Consider the following 12,481-nt stretch of genomic DNA (forward strand, 5'->3'; position numbering starts at 1 on the left):
GAGAAACGTGCCCATTTGAAAGGGCACCTCAGCAGTTTACACGATGTGATCTAATGCTCATGAATTCTCTTCCCTTACCACAACTGTGGAAAGAGAGAGACTTTGGACCTGTACAGAGAGGGATCTACTCGTGTCGGCACCAGCTTCCATAGGTAATTAATAGTACTGGCCACTCCCACCCGACCCAGTTTCTTAAGAGAGACTCCTAAGAGAGTCTGGAGCCACAGGCAGGGGAAGATTTAAGAGAAAACACAAATCCACGGCTGACTTTCTAAAACAATTACTGGAAAACTGCAGAACCACTCACCCCAGGAAACCTGAAGGAAAATATTATTTTGATTGTGCGAGTGCATCTTCCCAAGGGCACGCAGGCGCACTTCCAGGCACTGTAAAGCAGGGGCATGCATTTGTGAGTCTGCCGTGTTGCTGTGTTGAAAGAAGCACAAAATTTAAAGCCAACATAAAAAAAAAAAAAAATCACCAATTCTGGTCAAAACTTAAGAATAGAGTTCCAGATGGCTCTGTTCCATTTTTATTTGATGGATCACTGATTGTAATCCCTGCACACAATCTGCATTTTAGGACAGCTAATGTTTCTCTTGCCTCTAAATTCCAGCCAAGATTTCCTTCTCTGCCTAGGATTTTTTTCCTAACCAATCTTCTTCCTGTTTGCCTCTTGGACTTGTTCAAATTGATACCTGAGAGCTCATTTATACCTCACTGTTTTCAAAAAAAAATAAAAATAAAAATCCATATGACAGTACCAAGAGACCCTCCTCCTTTGAATTAAAAGTCTAAGTTCTAATTTTCAGTTTCTCTAATGGATTATGTAAGTGGGCACACTTTAGGGGATGCACAGAATGAATCAGGATAATTTTACCATCCTTTATTTTCTCATTGTATTTGTGCTGGTTACTTTTCAATCTCCCTCATCTCCTTCTTCAAACGGTGGTTGACAAATAATAATTACAGAAGGTAAGCTTCCATGTTCAAGGGACATTAGAGGAGGCGACTACAAAGGACTCTGCCATACAAGCAGGTGCCTGGGTCCTGAGAAGAGTTGAGGGACACCTCAAACCCCCTGGAGCCTAAGTCTGAGGACCCCTGATTAAAGAGACCTTTTGAAAGAAAACAAAGATATTACCAATTCATCGATGTGTGTAACAGATTCAGAAACATCTTTGGAACAGTTATATGGTTTTTGGTTTTGTTTTTTTTTTCTGAACTCTAGGAACAAGTCCAGTGACCAATTAAAGGTGTCACTGCTACACATTAGAAATTCAATGGCAATGTATACTGTATACTTATATCAAAATTTAACACAGATTTCTTATAAGCAACACCTGTCAATAAAAAGCCCATGGCCAATAAGCTGAGGCAGGAAATAGGAGGTGGGACACTGGCAGGAAGAGAGAGGATTCTGGGAAATAGGAGAGATGGAAAGGAATGAATAAGGGGAGATGATGGGGAAGACACTGAGGAAGAAAGAGACCAGAAGGGGAGGTAATTGGCTGTGTGGGAGACATAAAATGGTTTGAATGGGTTAAATAAGTTACTGACTAGTCAGGGAATGAATCGAATCGAGGCTTGTAGCCAAGACATTTATTTTATTTTTATTTTTATTTATTTATTTATTTATATTTTTATTTATTTTTTTGTTTTTTTCGAGACAGGGTTTCTCTGTATAGCCCTGGCTGTCCTGGAGCTCACTCTGTAGACCAGGCTGGCCTTGAACTCAGAAATCCGCCTGCCTCTGCCTCCCAAGTGCTGGGACTAAAGGCGTGCGCCACCACCGCCCGGCGACATTTATTAAAAAATAGTCTCAGAGTCGTCATTCTGGGAGCAGGGCCTGGGAAGGAAAAACAGTTTTATTTATTTTACATTTTTTTCCTGAAAGCTTGTGTTAACCCATGCCATTCACTGATGTGCCCCGCCTCTTGCAATGGGAGGATACTGCACTTAACCTGCCCAGGCAAAGGAGGTGGATCTATGTGAGTTCAAATGAAGGAAGTGGATGTTTTCTTTCTATCAAAAAGTGTGAAGATTAGAGTTCATTGTCAACTTGATTGAATCTAGAATTGCCTGGGAGAAGGGACTTTGAGTATGGGCAGGGTGGGTGTCATGACTGTGTTAAGTGTTGCAGGAAGATCCACCTAGTTGTGAGCTGCATGCCTAAGGAAGCAGAAGCGAGCTGCGCCCCAGCATGCATGCATTCATCCCTGACGCTTTGCTGCTTCTCTGCCACGTGAAGAGCTACCTCAATCTCTGCTGCTGTGACTTCCCCGGAATGGCAGCCTATACCCTTGAACTGTGAGCTGAAATAACCATCCCTAGGTTCCTTTCACTGTGTATTCCTGGTGCAGAACTAAAACAGGCTGTCACTCTTGAGAAAATAGTGACAGGGCTGTAGGGATGGCTCTGAAGACTACTGAGAACTGGGTTCAGTTCCTAACACCCACATGGCAGTGCACAGTAATTCCAGTTCCAGGGGATCTGACACCTTCTTCTGGCCCCCTCAGATGACAGGGACATGCATGAAGTGCACATATGTGCATTCAGGCAAAACACTATTCATAAATAAAACAAAAGCAAATAAAATATTTTAAATGGTAATGGGCATGGAGAGAGATGGACTTTGAGAGTCAGTGCACACTGTCACTCAAAACCCACCTGACACTGCCATTAATAACATAGCAAACACCTGGAACTTGGCCTAGAATTTTCCTCACCATAACATGATATCAATAATATATAGCTTTCTAAAATGGCAATCTACATGCAAAATGTCTTTCACGTAATATTCTCAAAGCTCAGTTGCTATTATTTCTGCTTTGACTGAAGAGACTGTGACAATGAGCAGAAAGCATCTCCAGTTGTTCATCTTTGAAAAATGTGGTGTTAAAGTTTCCACTCATATTTTCTAGCTAAGCTATATGCCTTATACAGGAAATACAAATTATTAATAGCAGTTCCTGTATCTTATACATACAGAAAGTAATAAATATACAAATGTTAAGTACACAGAGTCAATGGTAGAGAAGGATTTGTTCATTTGCACAGTTTATGAAATTGTGACCTTGAAACTCTCGTGCAAAAAAAAAAAAAAAAAAAAAAAAAAAGGCCATTAATGCCAATCGGTAAAGTCCATGGAACCCACAGCAGGAGCAGCAGTGTGGATAAAGGCAGCCTAAGAAGACAGAGACTGTCTATTATAGCCCATTTGTCAGCTTCCTTCCCATTAAGCCTGTTTTAAAAGGTGAGGTATATTTCTGACCCTAAAAAATTAAAATTACTCACCCCAATCAATCTGGTATTGTACATTGAGATTTACGGCCTTCTTCCACAAGCACTAAAAGATTTTATAAACCCTGAGGTAACCAGAGATGAATTTCTTAATAAAAATTCAATTTGTACGGTTTCAATATTATTTACTTCTTGATTGTAATTTGTGAGCCTTGGCCGGCACAGCCACGTAACTCCCTCCTCTGGCAGTGGAAGTAAAATTGATTGGTCCTGTTCACTAAATAACACATGAGCTGAACCATTTTTTTTTTCTTCTCAAGTCTCTTACACTGCCTTGCTATTTACTTTCTGTCAAAATAATCCTTGCATGTCAGCCACCAGGCAAAACATAGACATCTATCTAAGAATTTTCCTCTCAATTTAGTAAATGACTTTATGTCTAAGAGTCTTTCTGCTCACACAAAATTCACATAGAAAAAAAAAAAAAGGTAACTCTGACATACCTGATTCACCATTGTGGGAGGAAAAATTGCTGACACTGGTCTTGCTTCTCCCTCAGACCAAGGAATGCGGCTTTATTTTGCACTTCCGGTGCTATTCATTCTCAGTGATAATCACCAGGGACTCAATTACACCTTTAGTGCCAGAACAGAGGCATACAGTGATGGCCCACACTGTGCTTGTGGGATGGGCACACTGGAGGCCCTGGGCCTTTCCATTCTGCCTAGTTTCCAGGAACTCTGGCAGGACAACGGAAGTCCACATGGATGGTGCATTGCTGGACGCTGGGAGCCTAAGGAAAAAAAATCCCATTGTGCACTCCCGCAACCTTATCAGTTCAAGACAAAACTCCTCAGGCAGAGTCCGTTTCTCCAGCGAGGGACATTGCTTGGAATGAGAAGCCAGGCCCCATGCGGGTCTGTGGTGGAATCGAAGCAAACTGTCCCTTGAACGACCTCCCTGACCAACTGTTAATCATTATCCAAACCTCGACAGAGGGAAAAATAACAATAAAGACCCTCAACCCTCACTGCACACGGTGGGATAAATGCAGGCAGCACCCAAGAGCCCAATAACACGGGGAGGGTGTCTCAAAGCTGAAACTGGTATTTAATCTCTGGGGAGAGGAAAGAGAGCATAAAAAAAAATAGAACTCTAATTGAAACCGCATAGAAGCTCCCAGTCAGTGCTTCACGCTGACAGTCACGAAGCCTGTGTGGAAATTGGCTTCACAGTCTTTGTTTCCTCTGGGCCACATGCTGCGAATCTGGTTACAATCATAGCTGTTATTAATCAGAACCGGGCTTGGGTTGCTGGCAAGTAAGTGGTACCAGGATGTAAGCTTTCATGTGCAGATACACAGGCTCCATTGACTGTGCTCTCAAATTCCCACATACCGCTCATCAATATGTACAGAAGGCTCTCCAGAGCGGAACATCCAAGGCACGGGAGAGGACAAGGATACTGACCAGAGAAAGAAATTAGGAAAAACAGATGTTTGACTGCTGCAAGGTCAGAGAGGCGGGTAAAAAAAGGTCCAGAAGCAGAGACCCAAAGCTAGGGAGGCCTGGCCCATCACCAGAAGCATTGCATAGCCACCTCCTGAGAGAAGACCAGCAGCGCCTTAAGCAAACAACTGTGGTGTCAGCCCAGATCGCAAGTCCAAACACCTGGCTGAGAAGCCTCTGGCAAGAGATGACAAGCGTGGCTAAGTGGCAGAGCACGCGCTCAGCATGCACAAGGCTCTGGATTCGACTCCCAACATCAAATAAATAAACATAAATAAAAAAGTTGGCATACAAGCCAAGCCCTGGATGGGGATTGGTGATTTACATAAAGGAGAGCTGCTTGGGAGTGGCAGATATATAAATTACATCTTTCTGCAAATCCCCCCGACTTACCTCGGCCACCCCAACACCCACTAGTCGGCACAGCAGCACCTGCTCTCGTTCTGGCTCTACCATATTCCCAGGTCAGTGGCTAGAGTACTCACTTGCCTTTCTTCCTGAGTAGTTTTCAGGATCTTTCTCATACAACAAACCTCTATGGCTTCTTCAATATGTGTCATGGCCAATTCCGCAGCTGGGAGGAACCCCCAGCTGCAGACGAAACAAAGAGTGGGAAAATCCCTCTATACATTTCTCTGTAAGACTTGTTTTTCTTTGTAACACACACACACACACACACACACACACACACACACACACACACACACACACACGAATACACAGGTGCATACGTATGCATAGGCACCTACAGGATGCACACAAAGACTCATGCACCATAGTTCTAAGCTACCTGGAGAAACTAGTCGTTAAAACATTCACTAGTGGACCGATTCTGTCTAGGCCCACACTCCTCAAAACCTGCGTTCCCTCCTTGCTCTTGTCAGAAGTTTGGCATAATCTCCTCCCACGCTGCAGCTAAGGAACGCCACTCGCCACCCAGTGGCCGAAGGCACCATAAATTTATTCTTACATTTCTGGAGATGAGAAGTCTAAAGCAAGTCTTAGGGGGCAAGATGTGTATTTTTGCCAAGCTGGTTCCCTCTGGAAGTTCAGGAGAAAACTTGTCCCAACCAATTCTCATTTCCAGAGGGCTTTCCTTGGCTCATTCCAACCTCCTCTTCCAGCTTGGCACTTGCCTTTCTCAAGGACCTCTGTGGTTGCATCAGATCCACCGGAATAACCCAAAATAAGGTCTTTAAGATTTCAATATTCCTCCGGGAGCTCTCACAGACTGAGCCACCAATCAAAGAACACGCACGGGCTTGAACGAAGCCCCCGGCACATATGTAGCAGACGTGCAGCTCAATCCCCATCTGGGCCCCCCAGCAACTGGAATGGAGGCTCTGCGTAAAGCTGTAGCCTGACTGTGCCCCAGTAGGCACAGTCTGTTCCCCAATAGGGCTACCTTGTCTGGCCTCAGTGCAAGAGGATACGACTACCCTGGCTGAGACTTGATGCACCAGAGCAGGGGGCTTTGGGGTGGAGGGTTGGGCAGATTTCATCCTCTCTGAAGAGAAGGGGAGGGAAATTGGAGGGAGGATCTCTGAGACGGGTACCAAGAGGGGGACAGCATTTAATGCTAATTAATTGCAAAAGAATCTCAAGATTCTTAATTTAGTCACAGTTACAAAGTCTCCCTCAACATTCACAAGACCCAGGGCTTTGCTCCAGCCTACCCCTTTATTCAGCTCGCCACAGTAGTTCCAGATGTCACAAACTCTGATTTTAAAAAGCCTATCCATGCAAGTACCGGTGATTGAAAAGGAAAACTGCCAAATTTGCAAAAACATTAACAAATCTACAGTCAACAAAAGCTGTGGTTGAGAACGGCTGGGATTACAGAGAGTCACTGCGAAAACAGAGTCCTGCAGGAAATCCCTTGACAATTAAAGTAATAGTAAATTAGCAAGAAAATAACAGCTGGGCACAGCAAAGGAAAAGTATTTAAATTCCACCTGATTAAAGACATAGGAAAAATGATGAATCCCTCAAAGGTTGCTCATGATGCAAAAATGAATAAATAAATAAATAAATAAATAAATAAATAAATAAAAATAAATAAATAAACTCACAGTCATACATTTGTCTTCAAATATCTTTTTACCAAAAATGAGTCAATCTTGATTCACTCACTCTGATCTTTTTGAATCAGATTAATTTTATCCCAAGACAAAACTTATTTTCACAGCTTTTAGATTTTAAAACTAACCAATTAAAAACAAAAAATAAGTTTTTACTATTCTCTATAAGTTTCAGTCCCTATTCTAAGTGGATTCTTTTTCGGTGCATACTTTCTTTCTTTTTTTAAAATTTATTTATTTTTATTTTATGTGCATTGGTGTTTTTCCTGCCTATATCTCTGTGTGAAGGTGTCAGATCCCCTGGAGTTCTTCCATAGACAGTTGTGAACTGCTATGTAGGTGCTAGGAATTGTACCCATGTTCTCTGGAAGAACAGCCAGTGAGTGCCTGCTCTTAACCGCTGAGCCATGTCTCCAGCCCCAGTGCATATTTTCTAGAAAAAAAAAAAATCAGCCCTAGAAAAAAGATGAGGGCTGAAGGCAAACCTCCAATAAAGACCAAAATACTTGGAAAAGGCCCAGTTCTGAGAGCTGAGAGCAAGATCACACACCACCTTAGACAAAGTCCCTTTCCCTGCACTGCCCAAACATGACCCCATGACCAAAGTGCCTACCCAAAATTTCACCTGTCACGAGAAGGCTCATGGTTTGCTAAAAATTAATTTTGCTCCTTTTATAAAAATGTATATATTTACTGTAAAAAATGGTGGACTTTCATATTACATTTTCCTACATGTATATAGTGTGCTTTGATCATACTCTGTGAGCTAGCTTCTCCCCTTCCTGTTTCTAGGTCATCCCTCTTCCATCTCTTGTCTTTTCTGTTTTGTTTTGTTTCTTAAGCCTCGATTTTCCTAAACAAGAGATACAGCATGTGATATATGTCTTTCTGAGTCTGGATGACATCTGCTTCACACTTTCTGCCCACTTTTCTGAAAGTGACATGATTTTGCTGTCATTTATAGCTGAACAAAACTCCATTGTATACATACAGAGTGCTTTCTTCATCTCATTTGAGGATGAGCATCCAGGCTAATTCCACCACATGGCTATTGTGAACAGTGTCCCGTACACATGGGTGTGCAAGTATCTCCGTCAGGTGTCCAGGAGCAGTGGATCTGGATCATATGGGATTCTGTATTTAGCTTTATTTCTAGAACCCCCATTCTGATTTCTATAGTGGCTCCTCTCTGGTAAACTTAACCTCACAAAATGATCTCAAATATCTCTAGGCATCACAGGGAAGCACCATCAAATGTTTTTCTTTAAGGGGGTACTATCAACTGACAGCTGTTTTGAAGACCAAACTGCATTTGTACAGAAATTGAATATTTTTATCAATATCTCACAGCAAAGACAGGGAAAACGTGAGGCCTTCCCAGGACCAAAGCCTAAGCTGTTTTAAGTATGCCTTGTTTCTTTACATGATCGTATTCCATCACATGTATGACTCTGGTACCTAGGTCCTTCCTTATCCTAAAGTCATAGATGAAACTGGCTGTGTTTGTAGATAGCTACTGTCATAGAAGATCAAGTGTATATTCAAACACATCTGGGCTCACACCATCTCCCAGACTAACAACCTTGTGACCTTGAGAGTACAGGATGTTTAAAACCTCTGAGCTGAGCGTTTTCCTCTGTAAAACTAGATTGCTAATAGTTGGCTCACACAGCAGTTGAATTTGAGTAAACTCAGCTTAAGCTCTTCGTAGCTAGCTAGCAAGATTTTAAATTGGGGTGTCCATCCCTTGCTTTCTGTGTTGGTTCCATTGCCGTAAGAATACCTAGAAGAATCAGAGAAGAACGTATCTATCTATCTCGATGTTTCAGAGGTTTATGCACCTGTCATTGACCTCTATGGCTTCTGAGCTCACAGTGAGGCTGAAGAGCATGACAAGGAACATAGAGCAGAATAAACCAGCTCCTCTCAGGAACAGAAGAGACAGACAAGATGTATTGTCAAACGCTCACTCCAGTGGCTTACTTCTTCCAGGTAGGCACCACTCCTAATGCCACCAAATCATGACCCCCTCTGTGGATTAACCCACTAATGAGGTCAGAGCTCTTGAGGACAGTCACTTTTCTGTAATTGGAGCTATCATCTGGGGATCAAATGTTGGCATTCCTTCTAGCCCCACCCAACAGTTACCTGGCAATAGCCAGGTAGGCCTGGCCTACTATAAAACAGACTGTCCCTTCCTCTCCCTCTGCTAGAAGAAAACACTGGAGAAACATTTAGAACAGGTGATTAGGATGCTCTAGAAACTACTTGAAAGCCACAAGTTTTAAAATAGTGAAATTGACTACTCAGAAATTTTTAAATTTCTATATGGAAATTAATCACAAAGTGGAGAATACTGGCCTATGACTCTTTCTTCTTGTTTGCTCAAGAGATTTTCATATACTAGCCTCCTGCCTCCATACTCTTTTTTTCTGGTTTACAAGTATCAAATGGAGAATATATATTTTTCCATATATGTGTGTATATATATATATATATATATATATATTATATATATATATATATATTCTATATATATTCTATATATATGTATATATATATATACACATAGTATCATATATTGTATGATTTATATTATTCCATATAAAACTGTAATATGTATATATGTATATACATGTGCATCTATTCCATCAAATAAGTATGAAAAAATAATACCAGAGGAAAAACTGATCCCAAACATTAGCTGGCTGGGAACCAAAACGAAAAAGGCTTTCAATGTTTTGAAGGAGGTTGGCTTTATTCAAAATAAGTGAGATTTAAATAACTAATCATTTTATTTTTAAATTTACTTTTTTATTTTGTGTGTATGAGTATTTGGTTGTGGATGTGTGTGCACCACGTGTACACCTTGTGCCCCCTGAGGTGCAAAGGGGACATCAGAGGAACTGGAGTTACAGATGTCTGTGAATCACCATGTCTGTTCTGGGAACAAAGCCAAGGTGTTCTGCCAAAGCAGCGAGTGCTCTTCACCTCAGAGCCGTCTCTCCAGCACTACCCCACATAATATCCTACTTTCTAACTATTAGGTTTACAAAGAAAACAAAAAATCAGTAGAAGATTGTATTAGAAAAGGGAGACAAATGCCATCCCACAATGTTTGTGGGAATCTAATCCCATGTCATTTAACTTCCTCATCTGAGGCTGTGTGCTTAAGGTGTTTGGTGCATAACCATGAGAACTAGATTTTGAACCCCCATCCATTTCCAGTGGGTATGGCTGTCTGCCTATAATTCCAGCCTCATCCTCAGGACTCCCAGACCAAGATGGCTGGCAAGACTAGCCTAGCCATATTTATGAAGTCTGGTTTGATTGCGAGGCCCTGCCTCAATGAATAAGGTTAAAGTGTTAGGGGGTGATTTCTCAACATCACCCTCAACCTTTGTATGCAATGTGCAGATATGCACATGCACTCCCACACAGATGAACCCACATACATGCAAAACCATTCATACACACTCATATAAATACCACACACAAGAAAATAGAAAAAGAAAAATTTCCATAAGTAAATTTAAGGTTATCTATCAAAATATAAATCCACATTTTTTATTCATAAATTCCTTTGTATCAAAATTAAATATGTGTGTAATTTTTACATATACCCATTATATTCACAATATATCCTTATATAATTCATAAAAATATCTCTCATGTATCCAAAATTTAAATGAAAAGTAAATGCAATATTCATTTGACAAAGGGAGAAAAATCAAACATAAATTAAATACCTTTCCGTTAAGAGCCAGAGAAGTATTCGTATACACATACACACATACAATGAACTATTCTTTGGTAATTACTAAGAGAAAGATGCTTGTAAGTCCATTAAATGAGCCTTGACACTTGAATAAGTAATGAATACATATATAAACTAGGATCAAGGATAAAGGGAAACATTGTAATTGTTTAGCATGTCCATATAATACCTAATAGAAGTTGGGTCAGGATCTCTTTTCAAACAAGTCTTAAAGTATTTGGGCAAAGTGCCTGATATTTACAGTTGCCATGTAACCACAAGCCCCATGTAAACTCAAGAGTCATAAACAACATAGTTACTATATAATTTGTATTAAATTAGAGATTTAGTAGCCTCCATAAAGGAAAACAATTTGGAAAAGTGTAATGAAGGCTAAACGATAATGAGGCTTTGAAGCGAAGGAACACTTGGCTGCAGAGGCAAAGATGTTCAGGACGCCCAGATAGAGGGCGCTGTTCTCGCATGTATCCAAAGTGATGGGGGTGGGGAAAGAACCTTTTTTTTTTTTTTTTTTTTTTTTTTTTCCCTATTCAACTTGAAGCCCAATCAAGAATGTTTTTTCCTCTTTGAGGACTTTAATGAATTCATCTCCTCCCTCTGCCCTGACAGATGCTAAGGACAAAAGGACGTGACCCAAAAGCAGCAGGTCATAGGGCAGGGTTCGGTGAAAGAGACAGCCCCGACAAGCCGTTTCCAGGTTGAGAGGGAAGCATTTCATCAATGAATTTGAAAGGTATACTTGTAGACATATTAAAGACATGTTCTTAAGATCGAAGTTTAGCCTCAAATGAAAACTGATTTTTAAAACCTGCAAACAAGACCAACGATTCTATGGAGACAAATGGATAATCACACAAAAGACAGATTTGTATAAAACCTAAGGATTGATCAAGACAATGTAGAAGAGAGGGGTAGATGAATGTAGACATGAAAATTTTAATACAGGTCTAAAAAAGTCTTTGGTAATCGTTTCACCGAAAGGTGGCTCTATGTCCCCTGCCCCTTATTCCAGGCTCCCCTTAGTGACCAGTTGTCACTAAGTGATTTTCTCTACAGTAAGACATAAAAAGTTACAGAGCATCCTGTGCTTGCTCACATGGGCCTTTTCTTGGTTTAATGTTCTGCTCTTGGAGTCTCTAGGTACTTTTTTGGTTTGGGGGGTTGTTTGTTTGTTTGTTTGTTTTTGGTTTGGTTTGGTTTTTGGTTTTGGGGGGGTTTGGGAGGGTTGTTTTGTTGTTGTTGTTGTTGTTGTTGGTGGTGGTGGTGGTGGTGGTGGTGGTGGTGGTGGTGGTGGTGGTTTAAGGAAGGAACTGGTGTTTTCATTTTGTATTGGGTCCACACATCATGACGTTGGTCTTGTACCTAAGGCAGCTCATACAAGTCTATTCATCTTCTGAGTTCTGTTGAAGGCAACGCATAAGCCTCTGAATCACTGTGAGGCCACCATGCTGTGAAGAAAGGAAACTATTCCACCCAAAGAGAATCAGAGTGCAGGAATTTCAAACTTCAAAAAAACATACTCTGTCCTGGAAACCTGAAAACTATCCTCACACACAGTTTCCTGATTGGCCAGCTTGGGAGAAACACCATGAGTCAGCGAGCGGCACTAGCGGGAACCATGTCTAGGTGGTCCTGAAGCTCCCAGGTCTCCCTCTGCTCAGCCAGATCTGCTCACAGAACTGAGAGCCATGGATGCTGAAGACAGAGGAGATCATAACAAAGGATCCAGAAATCGTAGACTGGCCCCCTGACTCCCTTGGGGCATACCCAGCTGTCCTGCGCAGTTTACTGTCCCTACTAAGCTCCATTGTCCTGCCACCTCTCCTCTCTCCGCCGGCCTTCACCAGGCCCGCAGCAGCACCAGGATCATA

At 41.5% G+C, this 12,481-nt stretch overlaps 1 long non-coding RNA gene across 2 annotated transcripts in view; it reads right to left on the reverse strand.

Annotated features, from left to right (window-relative positions):
- The window catches only part of LOC143435241 (uncharacterized), a 37,769-nt gene extending 33,639 nt beyond the window's left edge, over positions 1 to 4,130 (reverse strand). For both annotated transcript variants that reach the window (XR_013105370.1, XR_013105369.1), the window contains exons 1-2: positions 3,747 to 4,130; positions 308 to 426 (exon numbers count right to left, since the gene is read on the reverse strand). This is a non-coding gene — a long non-coding RNA (uncharacterized LOC143435241). The remainder of the gene's footprint in view (positions 1 to 307; positions 427 to 3,746) is intronic.
- Between the last annotated feature and the right edge of the window lie 8,351 nt (positions 4,131 to 12,481).

The sequence above is a fragment of the Arvicanthis niloticus genome, chromosome 20 (assembly GCF_011762505.2).
Source record: "Arvicanthis niloticus isolate mArvNil1 chromosome 20, mArvNil1.pat.X, whole genome shotgun sequence".
In the NCBI taxonomy this organism is placed as follows: Eukaryota; Metazoa; Chordata; class Mammalia; order Rodentia; family Muridae; genus Arvicanthis; species Arvicanthis niloticus.